Raw genomic sequence first — 20,066 nt, forward strand, 5'->3', positions numbered from 1 at the left:
ACTCAGATGGGACGGTTTGGTTTCTAGTAGCTAGTCTGGATAGACCCTGGTGTTTTTAGACAAAACTATATTGTTATGAACATGGCTTACATGAATCAGTGTCTGGAACAAGTCAGCCTGCTCAAAAGAAAATCTGGTGTTTTTAGGTCGAGCATCAGCGTGCAGGCGCTGTCTGCAAGACCTGCTGCAATTACTACACTGAGTGTAACCCCGCCTGTTGCTTAACATAGGTGGACTCCTGCAAAACTCTTTTTTGCTGGCTCCTCATTGGTGGACATTTCTGATACATCATTAACTTTTTAATATAGGCACACCGTGCAATTACAGTTTCCTTCCGCTGCAGGTCTTTGTGCGTTCCTTTTGCGACTACTACTTTTATTTCCTGCCTCTCCCTCTTCTTAGTACCCTGTGCCGTTGAGATCTGCTGCGTGCATAAATATTATCTACGGCAACCGCTTTCATATCAGGTCACACCTGTAGGGGTACTGTGCAGTGAAAGTTGCAGCATACCAATCTTCCCGTCGGATTACCTGTATACATTGTAAATCACTTTTCTAAGGTGAGGCGCGCACTTTGTGAAAAAAATTACTTTGCGCCTAGCCCTAAACGTATATGCTGTTATCTAAAGCTCCCATCACGTTACCCAGGGGTGGTCACATCTGTACAAAAAAATCCAGTTGCGGTGCTGTTTATTGCAGATATTTTGCAAGGATGACAGTGCTGCTGAACCCTCTGCAGCCAGGGCACGGCATACTGGTAAAAGGACGCCTCCCCACCCCTTTCCAAGCACCTAATTGCAATTGGTCGCAGCAAGTGCGGCCCTCACAGTAATTTTGGCGCTGCAAGTCGCCAGATAATGACATAATCAAGCTCCGGGTCACTTGGTCATCCTTTCCCCACAGCTCCAGCCTGCTCCACCTGAACTGCTTTCAAACAAAATTACAGACAAATAAAGCAAGGCAGGGGCAAGTCTACCCGGTATGAGGGGGGAGGGGAGGGGGGGGGGTGAGGGAGGGGCACCCATATTGGAAACTGCCCTCAAACAAAATGCATCACTACAAACGTGGAAAGGAAACTACATTTTATCATGTGTAAAAAACGTTTATGGGAGGCGAACCCTGCTTAATGTTCAAATGACGTGATTAAATGGAAATAACGCAAACAGAGAACCATATTAAGGTAAACATTCAGGCAGGACTGGTTATTGGAAAAGCTTTGCTGGTAGTGTAATTTCTCCTCTTAGATTATTGGGTTAAAAGCGGATTCCTGGAGTGTCTCCTTGTTGCCCTTGGCGTTAAAGAAGCTGTGCCTTTTTAAATACGTTTACATTTATTTCTGGGACAGCATCTCATCCCATTGCAGAGGCCAACATTTGGATGTCTAAACGTAATATACCACATGCGAGATGAAGAACTTCGATCGTACAAGGAGTTGAACTGGTCTTAAAATATGTGCAATATATTCTGCAGGTGTGTGTACGTTTTTTGCATGCAGGTAAGTAGGGTGCATTGGTTTATTAATTTTACTTCAGCCCACGTGCCTTTCTTTTCTAGAAATTGTCTTAAACTACACAGAGTGTATTCTACAGGTGTGCTTAAACTTTTGGCATGCAGGGCGCATTCGTTTGTTAATTTAACGTCAGCCTATGCCGTGCTCACATGGTTATTCCACCACTTAACATCATTGATGCTGTTATGGTAATTCCATCTGTCCTGAAAAGTCAAAATGTAGAACATTTTCATAAGCTGCTAATAACCATTTGAAGCTGAAAGCAGTATGCAGAAATCTGCAGCCCGTCATGTACGCGGTCATTAAAATAATGAGGGGGGGGTTGCAGGTTGGAGTCTCCTACCGGGCACCTTGTTTTGTCGGTGGCTTTAACACCTTCACTGCGGCGGCTATTCCGCCGCAGTGCTACGAATTTGAACAATAGAACCCTCAGCGCAGGCGCGGAATTCACGCCGCGCATGAGCGTTCTATCGAGCTGGGCGGGCCATGACGGAACCGCTCCGTCATCAGCACAGCTCAACCGACGCTGATGACGGAGCGGTTCCGTCATCAGCACCGAAGGGGTTAAGACCCAACAGTGAGCTAAACTCTGCAATAAATTCAGAATGTGGTTCTACTGAATCTGTCCTCTCGTGAGAACAGAGGGTGTGGTTCTTTGTACTGTACTTATTGTAGTGGCGCTTCTGTGATGTAACGGGAGCATCAAGGGTTATTTCATCGAGCTTCGACAACCGGGGTGTTGATTTGTTTCCCTTGGTTATTCTCTGTAATTATGGCTGGGTCTGCACCAAGTGGTGAATAAATATGACCCCGGCAAGATATTAAGTTAGAGGATACATCGGGGCCGGGCTGAGTACCTCATCCGCTGTGATTTAATGCTGCTCAGTGGGCCCAGTACCATCCAAAATGCAACACATGCATGACACCGCGCCTCCCACACTCATCTGACTCACACAACACATGCATGACACCGCGCCTCCCACACTCATCTGACTCACACAACACATGCATGACACCGCGCCTCCAACACTCATCTGACTCGCACAACACATGCATGACGCCGCGCCTCCCACACTCATCTGACTCACACAACACATGCATGACACCGCACCTCCCACACTCATCTGACTCACACAACACATGCCACTGCGCCTCTCACACTCATCTGACTCGCGCAACACATGCATGACACCGCGGCTCCCACACTCATCTGACTCACACAACACATGCATGACACCGCGCCTCCCACACTCATCTGACTCACACAACACATGCACGACACCGCGCCTCCCACACTCATCTGACTCACACAACACATGCATGATACCACGCCTCCCACACTCAGACTCACACAACACATGCACGACACCGCGCCTCCCACACTCATCTGACTCACACAACACATGCATGACACCGCGCCTCCCACACTCATCTGACTCACACAACACATGCATGACACCGCGCCTCCCACACTCATCTGACTCACACAACACATGCATGACACCGCGCCTCCCACACTCATCTGACTCACACAACACATGCACGACACCGCGCCTCCCACACTCATCTGACTCACACAACACATGCATGATACCACGCCTCCCACACTCAGACTCACACAACACATGCATGACACCGCACCTCCCACACTCATCTGACTCACACAACACATGCATGACACCGCGCCTCCCACACTCATCTGACTCACACAACACATGCATGACACCGCTCCTCCCACACTCATCTGACTCACACAACACATGCATGACACCGCGCCTCCCACACTCATCTGACTCGCACAACACATGCATGACACCGCACCTCCCACACTCATCTGACTCACACAACACATGCATGACACCGCGCCTCCCACACTCATCTAACTCACACAACACATGCATGACACCGCGGCTCCCACACTCATCTGACTCACACAACACATGCATGACACCGCTCCTCCCACACTCATCTGACTCACACAACACATGCATGACACCGCGCCTCCCACACTCATCTAACTCGCACAACACAACACTTAAGTCTTCGTCGTATTCCATTAGTTCTCGTTCATAAATTAATTGGGATTATATGTGACCATATTTTGTATAAATCCACGTACTAGATCGCTTGCATATTGCCAAACCGGTGCACGCTGCGATCAAGTGTGGTATATGTTTATTTTGTTGATTTTGGAGACTTTTAGTGTTGACTGACACAGGTGGGAGTTCTATGAACAGCCGAGTCATTCTGCTGGCATCATATGCCTTTTTGGACATTTAACCAAAGTCCTACAGCGTCACTTCTGCTGCTATCCAGTGAGTCTCTGAATCTGTCATTGGTGTTAAAGCTAGTCACCAATAAATGCCACTTAAGTAGCAAAACTGCAAAAGACTTTGACCCACTCTTTGGGCAGGGCATGCAGTCTCATGTCCACAAAACCCTTATTCTGCACTTTGATTCTTTAGAACCTGTTCTTACTTGGAGCCAGTGGTCCAAGGTTTCAGTCTGGCAGGATAGCGCAGTGAGTTTAGGGTTAGTTGCACAGATCCAAGTGTAATCTGCGGGTCGCAGCATTATCTCATCCATTTGCCCTTCCACAGTCAATCACTCGATAAGTTTGGATTAAGTTGCTGTAAATACACAGATTTCGTGTATACCAGTTGTCTAAAAGGCATCTATAGCAGGGTTAATATTACGCAGCTCTGTGCGGAAAGAATACCCACCTAGCCCGCTGTGGTATGCTTGGCAGTGGTGGGGAACGTGCCCACCTGAATTACCACTCAAGGTTGCCGTGCCTCCGCATGCCAGAAGTATCTGAAACAATTGGGCTTGAATATGCAGCCTGGGTGATAATCCCATCTCTGGAGGGCCCTGAAACTTTCCCATCTCTGGAGGGCCCTGAAACTTTTACTGGCCTGAAGTGAGGTGTGGCCAGCAGCAGTTGGAAAAATGTAGCCACTTTCCTAAAATTTGCAGGTTTCAAATTCTGTGTGATTTTCTTTATTTTAATATGCATTTTTATTAAATAATGGGTAGTTTCCGTCACCTGCTGTTCATTCCATCCTGCATTTTAAGATCCTTTTTTGTGTGTAGTATCATTCATCCATTCACACCCCTTTACGTTAACATAGCCATAGCTTTACTGTACAGTTGCTATAAAAACTTATAATATGGTATAGCGTGCAATTTTCTTCAAATAATCACTCCACTGCAAACAAAAAAACATTGCCATTTACAATATCAATAGCTCCAACAACAACAAATGCGAGACCTATTGTATTGCAAATGCTTGTTTCTACTGTGGTTTTAACAAAGCTTCAACTCTGAACAATGTTGCTCTTGGGCACCGCTTTGATTCTCACTACGCTTGTGCTAGTGTTTACACCCGTCGTCGCCTGTGATGTGTGAACACTGACACAACTGCATCTCAGAGAAGTTGACATTGATATTCTCCAACACTAACAATCTGTAACACAACTGCAAGAAACCACCAGAAAAATACAGTGTGGGGTGCTTGCCAGTTCTCTCATGTCAGGAAGCTGGCAGCTACACAGCAGTACAGGAATGGACATCTGATGCATCTTCTGGAAGGACGCATCTCAGAAGGATCAGTGGACTGCATCCAATAGGCTCCGGCAAGAGGTGCGGACTAAGGGTGAGCATCAAGAGAGCAATGAAGAACATGCCATTTCAAGAAAACGTGGGAATTCGAAAAACCTGGAAAGATGCTTCAGGAACACCTCCCGGTAATTTCGCTTCTGTTCCAAGTGTTTTTTATGAATGATTGATTATCCTGAGTTTAGTGACACTGGCTGGCTAGAGCAGCACTATGCAAGGAAGACGAAATTATTTGGTCACAGCTGCACAGTGGGAAAATTCAGAAGACCGAATTCAGGTTTCAGATTGAATAAAAGATTTTATGTGGTAGTTGATGTTGCCTACATGTGACATGTATGTCGGTTGTGTGCTGGGTTAAATGTATGATTTCAACCGGTTTGGTAGGAAACTCACATCACTACTATTAACTCAAAGTCCACCAGACAATTGTCACAATGCAACACCTGACAGTGTGACCATTCTTTTTGGCATCCCCAGAGGAACCTATTATAAAACGAGATTTTTTTTTTTTTTTTTTTTTTTTTTTTTTTAAATGGGATTTGTCTGAACTTTTACATGAATAAATAAATAATTTAATGAATTTGAAATCTGTATATAAAAAAACTTGAGGCACATATTTTAGTGAGCGTTTGCACTATTTTGTAAAGATTGCATTTTAGGGAGAGAACTCAAAAGGAGCGAATAATGTGTAGAGGAGGATGCAACAGGTTTGAGAAGGTAAGGGACAACTTGCAAATATGGGGAAAACTACCAAGAAAGATTTAGAGATCAATGTATGTTAAATTGTAACATAGAATATGTAAAATAACAATTATGGCTCAAAAGACAATCATCAATTAAGCAGAATAATGCAAATTCCCAAAAAACCTTTTAAAAGAATGCACAGTGTAGCAGGCTTGGAGGAACTAACAAAAGCAAATGCAAGAAGAAAGTACAAATTATAGGTTTTAAACCAAAAGGCGAGATGGCAAGTAAGAAATGCCGTGTTATAAATGTGGCAATCAAGACCGCTTAGCTAATGATAGAGAATGCCCTGCTTGGAAAGCGTTGTGAAAACTAAATTGGAACAGGGTGGTGTAATTCACTCACCAAAACGGTCAGAGAAAGTGAATGAAGTAAAAGATTACATCAGATATCTTTGGAAATTTTAGGCGAAATGGGTCGTACCCATTAACACAGTGAGAGTAAAAAAACATGAAGCGTATATGCGATTTGAGGAGTTTTTTGGCTTGCAGATCAAAGAGAAAGTAAAGCTACTGACATGGCAGGGAAAGTACATGCATCTGTGAAGTGAGATTGTATAATTCGCACATTTCATTAAAGAGATTTAAACAATAATCCAGAAAGATTTTACTGATATAAAACACAGAAGAATACCGACATGTTTGAGAGAGAAATTCCAGTGTTTTTAATGAGAAACAGATATTTAGAGGGGGCGCGGTCATGAGATGAAATTCAAGAAAGGGTCTCAACCAGTAGTATGCAAGATGAGAACTAGCCAGAGAAAAACATGCACGAAACCTAAAGAATGCTTAGCACCAGGGGGCGGGGCAGGAGTGAAACATTTATTTAGTTAGCACAATAGACATGCGTCCTTACTCTTGTTTTAACATGGGTTCGCGTGCAGCTGCCTGTATTTAAAGGGCTGGGAAGCGCTGCTAGCCCCGTCCAGCACTGACTGCTGGATAAGAAGCAGAAAGGAGTGGCAGATAAAGTCAACAATCCTACACAAATTCAAGTCCCCGTCTTACTCGCCCATGTAAACATCACACATACGAAATAAACAAGGGAAACAAGTTTAAAACTAGTAATTTAGAACAGTCTAACTTGCTGTATTCAAACAACGGCCGGGAAGTGCGAGTGCTTCGGTGAAAGTCATGCTATCCTTGTTATGCGATAAAGTGATTAGGCGCAACTGGAGCGACCAGCGGTATGCGACACGGCCTGGCAGCCGTGAAAAGTGCGAAATGAAAGACTTTGATGCAGCAGGGGGCGGAGCGGATCCCTTTCAAGTGAAGCTGCTGGCGGCATCACGCTGGGGAAGCAACAGATGGCTGGCTTTCATGTGCACGCGCTTTTTAGATCAATGCGCTTGCGCATTGAGCTTGCTTTTCACGGGCACAACAGCAAATCGCCGATGGTTAAGCTCTCGTTAAGCCCCAATATCTCTCGCAAGCTCAATGCGCACGCGCATTGACAGGCTCGACCTAGAAATCACCACCAAGGATGAAATAAGTAGATAATGAGACTCACTACAGCAGAAAGCGGAGGCCATTGAATGGTTGGAATCATTGCTTGCAAACAGAAAAGGAACCTTAGGTTGTACATAGACCGGAGTTACATGGGAAACCAGTGTAAAGTGGAGGACAAACATTGCATTCTTAACATTACAGAAATTTTGTATATAATGTAAAGTGAGAAAATATTTGGCACATTTGACCAGGTGATACTACCTGATAATTCCAGGGATTTAACTAAGTTTTTAACAAATGTGATTTGATCTCATCTCAGCCGCCAGTGGCCCTCGAAAGCAGTAAACAGAGAGAGAGAGAGAGAAAAACAAACATGCTTGCCTTTGAAACATAACTGGAGCAAAATTCCATCCAAAGATGTCTAAATGTTCTTCAAACTAACATAATGGAAATGCTAGTTGATCAGAAGTTTCCTAACTGATTGCTGAAACTAACCCGATACCAAAAACAAACAACAACAAAAACACATACACACATTCTAATAAGCTCTTTCAGGGGGCGACACATTTCTGAAACCACCTTGCATTTGTGAAATCAATCCTGCGCTTAAAGGAAACATACATTAGATCATAAAAATGCTTTGCAGACAATCCACAAATTTAAATTGCACAATCACTGCTTCTCGTGCTCACTGCACCAAGCATAAATCACTGACTACTTAGTAAGAATTCTCTCTCATGCACTTGAAAATACTTGGGAGAAAAACAACTAATTCACAGTGCTCATGTTAAAATCTAGATTGCGACGTAAACATTATCGGCGCCATCTTGTCCCCTTTTAGCTCAAATGTGCGCGTAAGTAGCAGCCATTTTGAACGCCATGGCCTCTCTGCCCACTGCCGATAGCCAGCGCGTCTCTCTCGCTCTCCCTCTCTGACCCCGCCAGCATCCCCCGCGCGCTGACAGCCCACGTTCTCACATGCTTGGGCCATAAACCACCCCTTCAGCGCGGCCCTGCCTCGGAGCCACATCCCGTACCCGGCTAACACCTCCCTCCGTCCCTTTGATGATCACACATCCTTTTGATGAACCCCCTTCCTCTGTGCCAGATTGTCCGGCCCGATCCCAGGCCATCACCTAGCCCTGCGGACACGGTTTATTGCCCCTTACAGTAGGAAGCTGTCCCTCTTCAAAGAATCTATGGCAGATCAAAGCCCCCACCCCATGAGATCCGATCGGCCGCACACATTCCGGGAATCGACGGAATGTCCTGGTGTGCGATAGTCATCACCCACTGTGACCGGGGTGGGGACTTCTACTGTAAATGTGTGTGGGAACAAGCCCAAAGTGAGGATTCCGAGGATGTCTTTCCGTACATCAAAGTATTGACAAAAATGTGTTTCATGTAATAAAGCAATAAACCTGTGTATAAGAGGCCAGGCCTCAAGGATGCGTTTAGAGCACCTCGAGAAGATACCCTGTTGTCTGATTTGACGCGTTCTGCTCCGTCGGAATAAAATCCTGTTTCCTGCCTTCCAGTCTCCAGCGTCTGCCTCTTTATTTGGTAACCGTGAGTTGGGTGAGAGGCTGCTAACGCCGGGCAATCCTTGAAAAGGGGTAATCGACCTGATCTGCCTAACCCTTTTTCAACAATTGGCGTCCCAAACGTGGGGCCCATCAGCGACGCGTGGATCCAGTGGGAGAGGTCCCAACGACAGAGTGAACGACTGCAACGATCGGGAAGAGCTCCTGCCCGATAGACCCTCGTCTGGCAGCCGATCATCCGAACTTCACTGGTTCCGAGCAGACCTCTCTCGAGTGATCTACGGTCCTGACTGGGAACCATCAGGAGTGCCACAGCAATTACGGAGAACAGAGGACGATCAGGCGCTGGAAGCGGAAGACGAGAAACTGTCCATGCGGTCCGGGTAAGGTCGTGTAACACGACGAATTGCGAATTGATTGTTTGATTGTTTGAAAATACTAGTATTACTCATTTGATTGTTTCTGAGAGATTCTCTATTTGCAAACAAGCTCGGAGTCGCCATACTCGGTTTAGTCTTTGCAGATAGTGAAGGGTAGGTAACGCAGGCTTTTGCCCCCGTTGTAATCCGTCGTGCCTACTTCCCTCTCCATTTGATTGATTGTTATCCAAGCATTTACTGTTTTGGAATTGGTTCTCTTTGGATCATTCTCTATTTACAAATAAGCACAGAGTCGCAATACTCTGTTTAGTCCTTGTGAATAGTGAAGGATAGGTAACGCAGGCTTTTGCCCCCGTTGTAATACGTCGTGCCTATTTTTATCCCTCATTTGATTGATTGTTTGACCGAACATTGATCGTTCGGAATTGGTTCTCTTTGGGTTATTCTCTATTTACAAATAAGCACAGAGTCGCCATGCTCTGTTTAGTCTTTGTGAATAGTGAAGGATAGGTAGTGCAGACTTTTGTCCCCTTTGAAACCCGTCATGCCTATCTTTGCCCCATTTGTTGGTAGTTGGTTCAGCCCGGACCGTTTATTAGAGGTAGATCATCCGGCTCCACCGGAAGACGCCCCTAATAAAAAGGACAAATATATATTAAAAAAAAAAAAATTGCGGGTTAGCCGCTGTATCGTGCTAGCAAACAAAAACATAAAAATCGCTAAGAACAACGAAAGAAATCTAACAAAATCAGTAGGCCACTGATGAGATCCTTTTTACCCCGCTAAAATAGAAGTACTAAGGATAGCCCCTTACGAGAAATATGAAACTAGTGGGAGGAGCCAAGTTCGAAGCCGCGATGGACGCAAGGCAGCTCGACTCCTCCGTCCCCGCTGCCCAAACATGTCTGCCCCACCGCCCAACACGCCCAATAACGGCAACATGATACAGATAAAAGTTAACAGATACCTACCCCCATTCCGGAAACTCCCGAAGTGCAGCAGGTTCGCAGCTACGCCCATCCGGAAGACGAGGCCCCCGGCACGTATAGGGCGGGGCCTTGCTGGCAGCCATCGGCCGAAGAGGTCGTTGGGTGGATGGCCCGGAAGCACCACGGCCACGATGTTGTTGTACTGGCCTCCCCATTCGTCATCCCTGAGGTGGCATCTAGCGAGCCACAGGTGGGGGGGGGGGGGTGAATGCCTTGCTGATGACCCCCCCCCCCCTCTTATTGCCTGGTCCGACCATCACATATACCTGCGCCAGGAGACGGCGTAGGGTGCACTGGGAGGGAGAGGCGGCGCGAACGAGCCTCCCCCACCTCCCCAGGTGGAGGTTCCTCAGCTGCACCCCAGCGCTTCACTCGGCCAGCTGAGTTGCGCCCGCTCTTGCGGCACAGTGCCTCGCTCGGCCAGCTGAGTTGCGCCCGCTCTTGCGGCACAGTGCCTCGCTCGGCCAGCTGAGTTGCGCCCGCTCTTGCGGCACAGTGCCTCACTCGGCCGGTTGAGTTTCGCCTGCTCTTGCGGCTACAGCGTCTCACCCACCATCCGGCTGAATTGCACCCGCTCTTGCGGTACAGCGACAGGCGGCTGCCACGGAGCTCACGAAATGGCGGTCGGCTCCACAGACTTGGGCCTGGCCTGCAAGGATGGCTCTGGGCAACCCTGGAACTCGGACGCTTGACTGCTAGGGCATGGGCCCCATTCCCGAAAGCGTCCCCTCAGCCTTGAAGATTCTACAAGAGTCACCGGGGCCCCCGACTCCCGCAGACTTCCGGTGGGGAGCGACTGCCATGATTGCTCGCGGAATGGCCACGACGTAGCCACGGGATGGTGGTGCTCTCATACTGACGCCAGCTTCAGTCTGAAACATCCAGAAACACTGTAGACTACCAATTCGATCAGTTCCGGTGGAGCCCCAACTTGCCCTCCCCTCTTTGACTGATGGTTCTTGTTGCCTGTCCCTTCTGTTGTCATTTAACGGAACTTTTTTGGACTGCCGAAAGGGGTTCTGGTCCGACCGCTGGTTGGTGGAGACATTTTGACTATATTCTGGACCTGCCCGGCCTCGCCCAAAATGGCGCCGGTATAAATGAGATTGCAACTCCTTGATGTGTACTGGTTGCTAAGCCTTGATATCATGAGATATGTATGCAGTTTTGGAGATCATGGCGGGAGGGGACGGGTACTGATTGAACATTTGGACATCCCTATCGATATCAAGTTCTGATGTATTATTGATTACTGTAGTATTGAAAGTTCGAATTAACGTTACTCATGGTACTTGCCCGCAAATGTATAGCTAGATAATTTCATTGTAACTGGTCCTGTCATACCTTGATTATAAAATTAACGTCCACCGATTCCGCAACTGTTAGACACCTTAGTTCCTGCAACCTAATGGCCCGCCCGTTACGTTTTTTCTACAGTGTAAATGTCCCCTCGTCATATACGATTCCAGTTTGCTCCGTGGCCGGCCCACGTGGTTGTAGGCCCGTATTTTTATGCGGAGAACTTTTTCAATCAAGGTTTTAAAAAAAAAAAAAAATATGTAGAACTAGCCTCATATCAGTCACTTAGATTGGTAGGTTCTTGGATAAGGCTACTATTTTCAAAATAAATAAAGGACAAGTAAAATGAAGCAATTTTGGTTATGAAAAATTAGAAAGGCATGGTACATACGAACAATGCGAAAAGAATAGTCAAGATCTGTCGTATTTTTTGCATTCCTGCAGCATAAGCAATAGGTAAAGGATCCGGATATTTAGATATATCTATGAATAGGACAATAGACCAGTTCCTCTGGGCTGCAATGCTGAGATGCCAGGTACTGCTTCCCAAAGAAGATAAGTTAGGCACGTGGTAGGTAAAAACATTTTCGTGTTTTTGCGCGCTGATGTGCTTTGTACGCTGTCACCCCCCCTCTTCTCTTTCTCTGCAGGTTAATATCGGAATTTCAGCTGGAGTATGGAGAAGACCCAGAATGCACCGTGTTACACGCAGAAAGAAGAAGAATTGTATGGTATGAATGCGCGCGTGGGCCCCGATTTGTGTTGTATGAATGCTCATGTGTGGCGCACGTCTGGGTTGACGGACGAATGCTTTTTTTTGAATGACTGAGGTATGGATCGAGCGGTTAATGGAATCAGAAAAATGAGCCCAAACATGATACCTGCATGTGAAGGACGAAAAAGAATATAGCACTTACCTTACCTAGGAACGACTCTCTCCCTCTCTGGAGCTAGTGAATGGGAGAGTGGCCTACGCCAGAAACTTGAAGGGTTATTGTAGTACCTCGGACCCCAACCGATATCCCAAATGAACGCCCTAAATGACGCGCACCAGTGAGTCAACTTAATGTGCAGACTAGATGAGAAAAGTTAAGGATACCCCGGGTTGGGGTTCATCCAAAATCCCCCCCTCAGCCCAGAAATTAGGGATATTGTCATGTTTTAGATTCACCCCCTCTTCTTCCATACTCATAGAAAAGTCAGAATTGCACCATCGCACATCCGACAGACACCCCTCCTTTACCTCAACTTGGATCGTCATTTGTTAGATGTTGGAAGACCCCACCGTGAGTATAAGCACGACTGGACCAGTGTCCGACCAATTAACAGGAGTAAGTATTTATTGAAGCGAGGTTACCAACAGAAATTGTCTGCTATTAGGAAGGAAGGAGAACGAAGAACTCGACCCCCAAATGAATTAAATGGAGTACTGAAAATATGCAACACGCATGAAAAGGCTCTTTCGCCAAAAATAGCCCTCTGTTTTATCTTAAGTTTTCGTACTTGATGTATGTACTGTCGCACCCTATCTGGTATTCGTGTATACGTAAACTATGAATTTATGTTTTCCCTCAGCTTGTGTTTTATACGTGAAACTGACCCGTACTGATCTATATGTGTGTGCACTGAATAGCCTATTATTGTACACGTCTCTCTCTCCCTCTTTTTATGTTGCACGTGTACTAATAGCCCATTTGGTACGCACGACGCGCTCTCCCTCTGAGGGCTCCCTCGCTCCCTTTTGAATAAATGACGACACTGTACCTCGCCGGTACGGGAATAATTGGCTTTTAGACACGACAGTGTTTGAACAAATTGACAGAAACAAAACGATCGTATTTTGCCATATTACTGCCTCTCCTTTCTGTAAAATGATGAAACTTAATTGGCTGAGAAAGAAAGGACAGGTGAGACGACTGATGTCCCCTAATCTGACCCTTAATAAGGGAACTATATGTCAGTGGCTTTTGTCTTAAGTACTTTGGTAACACCACCCTCATCGTTCGGATTACCACCGCCCATTGTACAAAAACAGAATGTCCGATACGTCCCCGTTCCTCCAGAATGGTCCCAGTTCTGTACCAGCCGTCCCAGAAAATCTTAAAGACTGTAGCTATAATCCCATGATAACAGCATTTCAAATTTTTTATAAATTAACAGACCTTGAAGAAACATATAGCTCAACAGGATTGGTTTTAGACAAACGCGAGTCTCTACTGAAGGAGGCGGTCTGAATTCGATAAACTATGTAAATTTTAGATATCAGACTTCTTGCCACGCTCGCAAATATAACAAGAGTAAAACGCCAGACAGACAGGTTGTTTGAAAATAAAAAAAATGCTTGCAGACCTGCACTACAGCAATGATGCATGAGTTAACAACATACACCGATGTAAGGATTACTAAGCATCCGCCCTATCGTGACCAATGAACGTTTCCCCAACTACTTGGGGTTGGGAGAGAAATTAAAGTGTGTAAACGTCTTCCCCTGCCAATTCTCTAAAAAAAAAACTGTTTTTTTGTACTCATTTAAGGATAACGTGCAGTCGTCGGAGGAGAGGGGCCGGATGTGACGCACAGCCTGGCTGCAGATCGGGGAATATCTATGACCTCGACCCAGGTGGAGCCACAGAGCAGAGAGTTGCGAGACAAGGCACCGTTCTCAGCGTGGAAAGTGAAGAAAAGAAGGGCCGCCCAGAAGCCCCTGCACATTGATGAGCTCATGCCGAAAGTCCCAGCCCATTGTGCCCGATTGATTGGCCCACTTGCTTGAAATTTCTGCCCTCCTTGGTCCGTTTCAGATCTGATCCCACTCCACCCTCTCTTCCCTCGGCCTCCCAAAGAACGCCCCCATCACCCCCCTTTTTTCACATGGAATTTTTGAACCTGACTCTGAGACGAAAGACAGCACAAAAGATAGAATAGGGTTTGTCATGAAGGAAGAACGGAATGCGGGTACCCCGCCTAAGGTACCTATGATAGGTTAGTTAAGGAACAGGACAAACACAGGACTGTGGTCCAAGAGCAAAGAATGGCCACACCCTGCAACGCGAGATCTGAAGTAGAGCTGGACGCATAGCTCCACCGCCGGTGCTCAACAGTGCCAACGAAAGAAAAAAAAAAAAAAAAAAAAAAACAATGAGAGCCTACCAGTGATGGTTCGCTGTAAAAAGACACTGGACAGACGAACCCTTTTTTTGAACATTGCCACCTCTTGACTGTCCCTTGTATTAAGTTGAATTCCTCTCCCAACCACTTGTATTGATTATCACCCAATTGAGCTTTCGAAACCTTACATCGGTCACTTTCAACTGTACATGGATACCTAAGAAAGCGTTAACTCTGTATCATGATGATTGTAGAGCACCAGTTATGCACATAAGCATACCGTCTAGTTTTGACCCCCATGAAGTCCAGACCTCAAGAAATATACTTACTAGCCCTTATTTGGCCAGAACATTTTCGTATGACATCATGTTTGTATTCGAACGAATTCCCTACATCGTCTAAATAATATCCCCGTCTCCAAGGTCTAACATATGACACAGCTAATGTAATTTTGTATGCACTGCCTCCTCGCCTATCGCATCGACTACATGTGGTTATGTTCTGGAGTACTGTAAAGGACTGGGGATGGAGGTTGCTCATGATTGTACTGATACCAATCGTCGTAATATGCGGACTCTGCCTGGGTATTCAATGCTTGCCACCTCTGTGTTCACTATTTGCTAACTGTGTTTGCCCTAAGACTCCGAACTTTGAAGCTGAACGCATGAAAGCTTTGTATGATGTAGAAATCCGTAATATGATGGGGATAGACATAAATTGACAAGCTGGCTAGATATGTTGAAAAGGGAGGACTGTTAAAATCTAGATTGCGACGTAAACATTATCGGCGCCATCTTGTCCCCTTTTAGCTCAAATGTGCGCGTAAGTAGCAGCCATTTTGAACGCCATGGCCTCTCTGCCCACTGCCGATAGCCAGCGCGTCTCTCTCTCTCTCTCTCTCTCTCCCTCTCTCCCTCTCTCCCTCTCTCCCTCTCTCCCTCTCTCCCTCTCTCCCTCTCTCCCTCTCTCCCTCTCTCCCTCTCTCCCTCTCTCCCTCTCTGACCCCGCCAGCATCCCCCGCGCGCGGACAGCCCACGTTCTCATATGCTTGGGCCATAAACCACCCCTTCAGCGCGGCCCTGCCTCGGAGCCACATCCCGTACCCGGCTAACACCTCCCTCCGTCCCTTTGATGATCACACATCCTTTTGATGAACCCCCTTCCTCTGTGCCCGATTGTCCGGCCCGATCCCAGGCCATCACCTAGCCCTGCGGACACGGTTTATTGCCCCTTACAGTAGGAAGCTGTCCCTCTTCAAAGAATCTATGGCAGATCAAAGCCCCCACCCCATGAGATCCGATCGGCCGCACACATTCCGGGAATCGACGGAATGTCCTGGTGTGCGATAGTCATCACCCACTGTGACGGGGGTGGGGACTTCTACTGTAAATGTGTGTGGGAACAAGCCCAAAGTGAGGATTCCGAGGATGTCTTTCCGTACATCAAAGTATTGACAAAAATGTGTTTCATGTAATAAAGCAATAAACCTGTGTATAAGAGGCCAGGCCTCAAGGATGCGTTAAGAGCACCTCGAGAAGATACCCTGTTGTCTGATTTGACGTGTTCTGCTCCGTCGGAATAAACTCCTGTTTCCTGCCTTCCAGTCCCCAGCGCCTGCCTCTTTATTTGGTAACCGTGAGTTGGGTGAGAGGCGGCTAACGCCGGGCAATCCTTGAAAAGGGGTAATCGACCTGATCTGCCTGACCCTTTTTCAACAATCAAAGGATCAAGCTTCATCGCTGAAGGGTTCTTAATGGAGACTTTATGAAGGCTATGTTCATGAGTGGCTCAGGAATATTAATGTATCCCTAATTTATCAAAATTCACTAGCAGCCTGGAAACAGGCTATAAAAAAAACGTTCAAATAACCCTAATAAGGGGGGGGCGTGGCTTGCAGCAGAGCATGATGGCCGCAGCCTAGAGGCGCTCTGGGACTACCGAGAGGTCCCCCAGCAATTCGTCCACTAATCCGTACCGAAAACTAAACCCAACGCCTAAAATCCCAAACCGGAAGGTGTGGGGCATCTGCCGATGATCGAAATAGGAGGCCGGAATACTGCCACAGCGCTACCCCAGAGACGCGACCATTGTGAGGCTTATCTGCGTGACTGCAGCAGCGCCCTCGCGTAGCAGAACAGCCCAGCGCATCCGGAACGGCTGGCGCCGTATTTCATGCAAATTGGCAGCAAGACGAAACAACCAAACAGTGGGTGGCCCTGCCAGTAGAAGTGCCCCGAGGATAGTACGGGCCCTGGCGCCATTCCCAGACAACACAGCAAAGATAGAGCAGCGGCGAACTCGTGCCAGAGAGACCACCACCCGCGCATAGAGGCACCCAGGGCAGAACCAGGGGGGCACCATTCCCAGCCGCCAGCAAAGCTGTTCAACAAACTGAAAAGGTGCAACACGCGGAACCAGGAGATAGGCCATTGCTGCACACGTGGGTACAGGGAAGCCCCAGGCCTGCAGGTAGTGCACAAGCACCTCAGTGCCTCACCGGTTCCCTGCTACGAGTAACTGCCCAATTACTTGTGTTACCAGTATACTGGCTGGATTAATCGCTACTGGGCACTACGACCCCTCAGGATGCCCCCGGGACTAGCCACGAGCCTACACTACTGTCCCCCCCACGGTCGCTGCTCATTCTGCGTAGCCGTTCAACCGAAAGGCCGAATGTGACGTCCAACCACACGGCAGGCAGCGACAAGTACTGCTCCGCACCCCGACTGGGCACCCATTGCCCGTAAATCATACACTAATGGGCCAGCGTGCAACGCAGCAGCTCAAGCTAGACAAGTATGCCTACTCCAAAGACTTTCCTGCATTGTCCGATAAGAATGCTTCAAAAGAACAAGCCCCCACGCAGGAATGCCAGCCAGAAGTCACACTACAGGACATTATATCCGCTCTCACCAGTGTCCAGACAACAGTGGGATCGATCTCGGCGGAAGTCTCCTTCCTTCGCGCCGACTTTCAGAAAATGGCCACGAGAGTGAAGGAGGTAGAAAAATGTAAAGACGTCACTAGTTAAAGATACTACCACTTTGCAACGGAAAGTCAGTCAACCAGAAGCAGAAAACAGGCTAATGGGTGCGAAGCTGGATGACCAAGAAGGACGCTCTCGGCGCATTCCGTAAAGCGAAGGGGGACCAGCAACAGACCTGTACATTGAAGAGCTCATCAAGACGAGGCTCCAGCTGAGAGGACTATCTAGTTTTTTCTCGGTCGAGAGGGTGCATAGAGTACCAGGGGGAAGGCCCAAGCCAGGGGCTCCCCCCAGACCATTGTCGGCTCGCACTTTTAACTTTCGTGACCGTGACGCCATTCTACAGACGGCGCAGGTGGCTCCTCCGCTGAGCATTATGAACTCAGTGGTATCATTCTTCCCCGATTGCACAGCCACAGTCACCAGGAAGAGAAGGAGCTTCCTTGAGGTGAAAAAACAACTCGGGCGCAGAGAAATCACCTACTCCATGTTGTTCCCGGCAAAGCTGCGGGTGGTGGCAAATGGCAAAACCTGGTTCTTTGAGGCGCCTGGGGAATTACATGACCGGCTGGAGATAGGTGGTAAGCACAGGACGAACAGCAAGACAGCAACAAAGACATCCGTCACGGGAGTCCTCACCGAGCGAGAGAGATGACGGCGAGGAACAGGACCCACCGCAAGGGGAGGCTGGAAGATGAGGTTGACAACATCCAGAATGGAAGGTCGCACAACAACAGAGGGACCTGCTGGAAGAGGACGGCCAGACTAGAGGTCCAAATGAACAGCGCCATGCAACTGAGCCAGGCCGGTTGGCTCTGGTCCAGACTGGGATGCTATAAAGGACATACGGTGATACATGTACTGTTACGTTCTATACAGGTTCTATACAGGTTGGGGGCAATCGGGAACCTCAAGGGACATCTCGGACTTTCCCTCCCGCACGAAAGTACTGTTGGTGACACGACCTGACCTGGTCAGAGCCGGTCGCTCCTCTCGCACCATCGCTAATAAGTATTGAGCTTGCATTCCTGCCCCTGCTTTGTATTGAGCTTGAGCTTGTATTCGTGCCCCTGCTTTGTATTGAGCTGTAATTGTAGTATTGAGCTGTAATTGTATTGCCCCTGTAATTATTGTGCCTGCATTTGGTTTTGCTCAGTCTTCCGCCGCGCTCCCTGCCGCTGATCCGGCCCCACCCCCGCTCCCTCCAGCTTGACCGCTCCCCTCCCCACTCGCCACCCCGCTCCCGCCTCCCAGCTGCTCCTCCCTCGCTCCGCCCCCCTCCACTTATGACAGACGCATACGTGCAGCGTCCACGCGCAGCGGACGCGCCCTATGCGTGCCGAAGGCGCGCCAAAGGTAAGCCCGTCTTCGCCCGTCCGCACCTGGACCGCGCCCAGCGCCAGACCCCTTGGATCCCACAAAAGCCATCCCTCCTGTCGAACTTACGACGCCGCAACCCTCACTTCACTCAACACCGGTCGCCTCCACGACTGCAACCAAGCCGCCCCAGGACGCACCCATGGACCCTTCACCTGCCAATCCTGCAAGTTCTGCTGCATCAGAACCCACACTACAACCACAAACGCCAAACAGAGCTCCAGCAACAACCACCTGAAGTGCATCCTGCTCAACACTCGCTCGGTCCACAGACACGCCATCGAACTTTGGAACCTACTCGACACCACATCGCCGGACGTCGCCTTTCTCACGGAAACATGGATGAACGCCTCATCAGCACCCGACATCGCCATAGCCATACCGGACGGATACAAGATCATCCGAAGAGACCGCATCAACCAAACAGGAGGAGGCATCGCCATCGTCCACAAGAACACCATCCGCATCTCGCCAACTCCGACGACACCCTCAAAACCACCGAACACCTCCACTTCCAGATACACACCGACCCCAAGACCACACTCAGAGGCACCCTCATTTACAGACCCCCAGGACCCCGCACACAATTCAGCGAAGACATCGCTGACTTTATCAGCCCCCACGCCCTCCCCTCCGATGACTATATTCTCCTAGGGGACCTCAACTTCCACTGGAGAACAACAACAACACCACCACCCTGCTGGACAACCTCGCCAATCTCGGACTCAAACAACTGGTGAACACCCCCACCCACTACGCCGGACACACGCTGGAACCAATCTTCTCCTCCAGCAAGCACATCTCCTTCAACCACTCCACAGGTCTCCACTGGACAGACCACAGCTGCGTCCACTTCAGCTTCAGAAAGACCACGACCCACCACCACCCGCAACAAGTTCCCCGCAGAAGCTGGAACAAAATTACCACCGACCAGCTCACCACATCTCTGAACCAAAACACTCCCGCCATATCAACAGACCCAAATCAAGCAGCCACCAATCTCACACAGTGGATCACCCACTGTGCTAACGAACTAGCACCCTTGAAAAACCATCCAAACAAGC

At 48.2% G+C, this 20,066-nt stretch overlaps 1 protein-coding gene across 1 annotated transcript in view; it reads right to left on the reverse strand.

Annotated features, from left to right (window-relative positions):
• Window positions 1-20,066, reverse strand: part of SLC39A9 (solute carrier family 39 member 9) — a 194,661-nt gene that overhangs the window by 149,336 nt on the left and 25,259 nt on the right. The window lies entirely within an intron of this gene.

This window comes from Lissotriton helveticus, chromosome 9 (assembly GCF_964261635.1).
Source record: "Lissotriton helveticus chromosome 9, aLisHel1.1, whole genome shotgun sequence".
NCBI classification, from domain to species: domain Eukaryota; kingdom Metazoa; phylum Chordata; class Amphibia; order Caudata; family Salamandridae; genus Lissotriton; species Lissotriton helveticus.